Source organism: Triticum dicoccoides, chromosome 5B (assembly GCF_002162155.2).
Source record: "Triticum dicoccoides isolate Atlit2015 ecotype Zavitan chromosome 5B, WEW_v2.0, whole genome shotgun sequence".
NCBI classification, from domain to species: Eukaryota; Viridiplantae; Streptophyta; class Magnoliopsida; order Poales; family Poaceae; genus Triticum; species Triticum dicoccoides.
Window position 1 is genome coordinate 705,662,300 of NC_041389.1, and position 6,320 is coordinate 705,668,619.

General features: G+C 55.3%; 1 pseudogene; it reads left to right on the top strand.

The window, feature by feature from the left end:
• Nucleotides 1-6,320, top strand: part of LOC119310634 — a 53,634-nt pseudogene that overhangs the window by 34,581 nt on the left and 12,733 nt on the right.

The following is a 6,320-nucleotide window of genomic DNA, read 5'->3' on the forward strand; positions in this document are numbered from 1 at the left end:
CTTCTGAACGTTTGACTGCACGTGTTCTAAAAGGACATGTAAAAAAGATTGGGGGTAGTATAAGATAGGGAATGCCCCATGTCATAGTTAGGCTATTTCTGATCGTTCCTTGTTTGTGCAACTGCAACAATATGATGTTTGTGGGATTATTTGTCAAAAACAACAAGCCAATAAGATAATGTCTGCATGTTCTGTCTTGATACATTCTGTCAAAAAGGTGATGTATGCCTGTATCTAAAGAAACTTATCTTATTGGTAATTTGATAGTCTTAAGGCAGAAACCATAGGATTAAAGAGTTCCATCGTATAGGCCATATGGGGGTTATATGTTCAGATTAATTATTTTTAAGCTACCTATTTTCATTTGACCTAGCGTTATCCGTTTGTGAGTAGCAGTAACGAAACGAGACTAGAATAATGGTTCTTAAACAATTATGTTCATTTCACCATTAAAATATGGTTCTATTAACCTGTCTTAACTTACTAGCCCAATTTATTTTTGGTGTTGCATTGAGCATCTCAGGCATGTGGATCCAAGTGTAATTCAAAATTAGATGTTTAATCTGAATTAGCATTTGGTACGCATCTGATTGGTATTTGAATATGGCTTGTAATATACGAATGTGATATTGTTTTGGCTACTATACCATTAGAATTCTACTGTTTATATGTCTAATAGTCTATATTTCTAATTTAGGAATGTGTGAAATGATAGAAGTCTTGCTCTCAAAAGGAGCTGGTATTAATTCCATTTCTTCCTGTGGAACACCATTGCATGCTGCTATTATCGGAAAGCAGGATGCTGCTGTGAAGACCTTGTTGGATCATGATGCAGATGTAAGCTCCTTTTTTGTTGCTGGTATTGTATGATCTACTATATTTAAGACACAGTCATAATTGTTGCAACATGTTTTTGATTTGTTGTTCTGTCTATTATCTTCTTTTTACATAAATTGATTTTTTTCGAGGAAAGGCAAAAGAGCTTGCGTTTCATTGCATTGAAAAGAGAGAGAGAGTTTGGTTACAATCCTCCTAGGAGGCGGTTACATAGTCCATGAACGAATCAATGGACATCCCATGTTTGGGTATGATTGCTCTAAGTCCAAGGGCGCCTGCACGGGCCCAGAGGGCGGCCTCGTCCTTGATCTTTGTGAACAGTTCATGCACCGATGGGCGCCCTCCGTTGAAGACGCAGTCATTGCGAAGCTTCCAAATCATCCATGGGACAAGGTGGGTCATGGAGCCAAGGCCCTTGCGCATGGGTTTGGGGGTGGCCTGCCGTGTGGTTTGCCACCAGTCGTTGAGCGAGGCTTTGTTGGCATGCAGGCGCATGGGATCCGGAGCCAGTGCATTGCTTCGTGCCAAACCTGATGGGTGAAGGGGCAGGTTAGAAGAAGGTGGTGCATGGTCTCAGGGGTCTGGTCGCAGAGGGGGCATCGCGTGGGGTGTTGCAAGTCGCGCCGGGCGAGACGGTCTGCAGTCCAGCAACGGCCAAGTGGGCTAACCAGTGGAAGAAATGCACATGCGGCGGCACCCAGTTTTTCCAGGTGAGCCGCCATGTGGCACAGGTTGCGGAGTTGCTGAACGTTGCATTGTAATTAGAATTGGCGGTGCCGTCCGCACGCCACCTCCAGTTGAGGCGATGCTGCTCGGCGGAAAGGGTCGTGCCGGCGACCACGTGCCAAAGCTGCAGATATTGCCCGATCTCATGGATTCCCACTGTGCCATGTATGTCATGCACCCAATGGTTGTCCAGCAGTCGTTCGACGACAGTCCGGAGCTTGCGGCGATGCTTGGGGATGCATGCGTACAACAGCGGGGCGATCTCGCGGATGAAGCGCCCGCCGATCCAGCAATCTTCCTAGCAAAGAGCTTGTGTGCCGTCTCCGACATGCATGGTGGTGGAGGGGAAGAAGAAAGCGCGCTCTTCGGCGGAGAATTGTATGCCGAGGCCTGCCCATGCTCTGTTGGTGTCCGTACAGCTAAACCAGAGCCACCTAGGGAGATTGGGCGGGCCACACGTCCAATTGATGTGGAAGTGTCTGCCATTTTTCCGTAGCGTGTCCGACCCAGAGGAAGCCACGCTGGATCTTCTCGAGTGCCCTGATGATCTTCATAGGGGGTGCTAGTGTGAGTAGTTAGTTGGGTCGGCATCGCGCTGAGGACGGCCATGAAGGCAAGGCGGTCGACTTTGTTCATGAGGCGTGCCTGCTAGGACAGTAGCTTGCCGGCAGTCTTGTTAACGACGGGCTGCTGCTGAGCAGCGGTGGGTCGACGTAGGGTCAGCGAGATGCCAAGGTAAGTAATGGGCAGCTCGACAATGGGACACCCCAACAAGTTGACGACGGGCTCTAGCCTCATTAGCATTGCTGTGGATTAACATGGTCGTGCTCTTCGAGAAATTGACCTATAGGCCCGAGACGCGCCCGAATAGCTGCAGGATGCTCTTGTTGGTGGAGATGTCACCCATAGTGGGGTGACAAAATAGGATCACGTCGTCGGCGTAAAGTGAGAAAGAGGGGATCAGTCGCCGTGGGTGCAGCCGCTGCAAGACGCCCATATCGGTAGCGCGATGGATTAGACGTCCCAGCATGTCGATCGCGAGGACGAGAGGGGGTCGCCTTGGCGGAATCTGCATATATGCCAAATTGCCGGGCCAGGGTCTCCGTTGACGAGCACACATGTGCTCGCCGAGAACAGGATGGCGAGCCAGTCTAGGAACCGGGCGCCGAATCCGTACTGGCGCAGGGCATCGAAGATGAATGGCCACTTGATGGAGTCGAAGGTACGTGCCAAGTCGAGCTTAAGGAGAACGGCGGGGCGTTGTTGGAGCAAGCGAGCAGACTGGCGCACGAGGACGAAGTAGTCGTGCAGGCTGCGCCCGGGGATGAACGCGTTCTGGTTTGCGCTGACAAAGGTGTTTTGCTTTGGCGCAAGGTGGAGCGAGAGGACCTTGGTGAAGAGCTTGGCAACGAGGAGGATCAGGCTTATGGGCCTATAGTCACCAAGGCTGTGGGCGTCCGTGCGCTTAGGGAGTAAGGTGAGGAGCGCCTTGTTGAGACAGCTGAAACCACGACTTTGCATGTCGAAGAGTTGCTGGAAGATGTTGATAAAGTCTTGCCGAATGATGGGCAAGCACACGCGAAGGAACTCAGCGGTGTAGCCGTCCGGCCCAGGGGCCTTGCGAGCAGGGAGCCGCTTCACTGCTTGCCAAATCTCATTGGCATCAAACGGTGTGTCGAAGTCCTCCAGGTTGGCAGGGGTAAAGCGTCGAGAGGTTGATGGCACATTCCTAGAACGTCTTAGAGCCCAGAAGGGCAATGAAGTGCGCAAAGGCGACAGCCGCCATGTCGCTGGGCTCGGTGACCACAGTGTTGTTGACGAGGATGTTGTGGATCTTGTTCTTTTGACGATGATATGTGCATTGCTGATGGAAGAACGACGTGTTGGCGTCGCCGTCCTTGAGGGACGCGAGGCGTGCACGCTGTCGGGCGATTGTGCGCTCGAGGGAAGCAAGGTCGTGGTAGGAGGCCTTGATCTGTCGGCGCAACTAGTCTTCATGAGGGATAGGTCTCGGCGCTCTTGCGCGGTGTCCAGTCGTAGGAGCAGCTCCCTGGAAATCGCGAGCTTGAGACGAACATTGCCAACCGTCCATGAGCTCCAGCTCATCTGCGCGCGGTGGCCTGCATGTGGAGCATGAGGCGTCGGAAAGGGTCGAAGTCGTGGACGGAGTGCCAGGCAGCCGCGACAGTGTCCTGGAAGCCATCCATCCAGGTCTAGAATTCCTCAAAGTGGAAGCGCCGGTGGGTCGGCGGTGTTGGCGAGCAATCCAACAACAAAGGGTTGTGGTCGGGCACGACGAATGCAAGGCATCAAAGATGGCACTCCCCATGCATCTCTTCTCAGTCGGCGGTGCATAGCACGTGGTCTAGATGTACAAGGGTCGGGGGCGGTTGCTTGTTGGACCAAGTGTATCGGCGTCCGTTGAGGTAAGCCTCCTTGAGCGCTAGGTTGTTGAGGACGCGCCGAAAACGACCAATCATGCGGCGGTTCTTGTGGTCATTGTTCTTGTCTTCATCGCGGTATATGAGGTTGAAGTCACCACAAATCATCCATGGTCCGGCGCAATCAGCGCATGTATTTCTTGCAAGAATGTGATCTTGTCAGCATCTTGCTGCGACCCATAGACCATAGAGAGCCACCATGGTGTGCGTGTACCGGTGGGAGGGGAGACCTTGGCAGTGAGGGCATTGGCTGAGAAGAGAGGGTCAGTAGTGATCACATCACGGCTGTTCCAGGCCAGCAAGATCCCCCCACGAGTACCGAGCTCTAGGAGGTACACATAGTCATCAAACTCCAAACCAAGAGTCTCCAGGATAGTCGGCGAGTAGATCAAGGCCATCTTCGTTTCTTGAAGGCAAACAGCGAACGGACGGTGGTGCAAGGAGCGCGCGCGTTTAGACTGTTCGTGTTCCACATGAGAATCTTGGGGTTGTGATCCATTAATAGGAGATCACGTCGCGGCGTGGGGGTGGCTATGCTTCGATCGGGCTACCCATGATCACGGTGGTGATCAGTGCAATGGTGGGATCTACGGGAAGCTCACGATAAACCAGCCTGGTAATGGCCGAGAGGACGGAGAGGGGTTCTTCGCCACGAAGAGGCCTTTGTACGCCTGCATGTCAGCAGCGGTGATTTCCTGGTCAACCCCTAAAATGCCAAGGGTGCGCAGAGTGTGAATCTGGGAACGCCTCTTAGACGTCAGCGGGGTGGCCATCTTGCAGGAAGATGTGGCTGAATGCCCGAGCCGAGGGGTGAAGTTGGGTGGGATCCGTCTCTGGCGCCTGCAGAGGTCAGGGAGAGCAACATCGATCTGTCTGGTGGCAGCAGCTAGGAAGGCACCCAAGGTCCAGTTGTCGGCACCTCATCACATTGCCACGAACAACGCATGGTGATTGGGGGATGATGTGAAGCGAGCTGGAGGGCTCAGAGGTGCTTCACGAGCATAGCCAACAGGGCGCGTCACGTGCGGGGTGCCATGTTGGGCCTCGTGCTGGGCCTCGAGGATTGGCGCGAACTTGGCAGTACTCTGGGCCTCAGAGGTGGGCTGCGTGGAAGCGGCATCCAAGGCTGGTTCCGTGTGCAGCAAGGCATGCGCAGGCGTGTCCAGGGGTGACCGAGTGAGGAACTCGACTCCCAGCCTTTGACGCCCGCGTTTGATCCGCTGTCAGGGCTCAAAGCCGAAGGGACCGCAGAGGATGCAACCTTAGCACGTCTAGCCATTGTTGCCATTCTCCTTTTCTTTCCACCAGCTTTCCTCTTTTGGAAAAGCGAAGATTGCTGAGGGGATGGATCCATCGCGCGGCCCAGGGTAAGCCTTGGCGGCGGCGGGGGCGCCCCAACCGTACAGAGACAGCCCTAGCCGCCATCAACAGCGACGCCATCGGCGCGGGCACGGTGGTCGAGCGAGCGCCAGCCCACGGAGTCGACGGCCATACCATCCACGCGGTCGTCTGGAGCGGCGGCGATGCGGCGTCGCTGGCATCCACGATTGTGGCCACGGATGCGCCCCTCACCACCATGAGGACACCGATCGTCCCGGCCGTCAGGCCCAGGATCGCCATTGCACGTGCCGCGGTCACCACCGGAGGGCTGGGCGGGCCGGCCTAGCGCGGGTGCGGCGGGAGTGAGCGTGATGGACATGGGGTACACGAGGGTGCGGGTGGCCGGCGGAAGGGTGCGGTTGCGCGGGGAACAGACTCCACGATCTCGAGGATGGCTGCCCGACGGATGCTCGTGGGGTAGCGCGTGTGTGCTGTCGGTGCGGGAGCGCGTGCTCGGGTGGAGCCGCTTGATCTAGCAGCTACTGCCCAGCAGGTGCTCGGCGATGGACAAGTGCCAGGCTTGCGCCGTGATGCCACGGAGCTCAAGCTGCACGCTGTAGTCGAGGGAGCCGATGATGTCGCGGGAGAGCTTGTTACATGGGCGGAGCGCGAGGGTGAAACCGGGCCCGTTGATGAAGTGGTCGCCAGCGAGGCGGTTCATGAGCTCGCGGGTGGCAAAGATGAGGAGGAAGTCCTCGGGCTGGTATGCCTGGATGGTGAACTCGTTAGGGTGGTGGTTGAGGGAGGAGTACATGACATCCTCAACGTCTCGAGCTGCCATGGCCGGTCGGTCTTCGGTGGTGGAGACGACCATCCTACGGCGCATCACCGTCTCGGCCTCCTCCATCTCCACATAGCGCGGAAGGATGACACACACGGGGTCCTAGATGGAAGGCGGAGAAGGTGGCGCGGGCGGGGTTGGGGTGCGGTGGCATG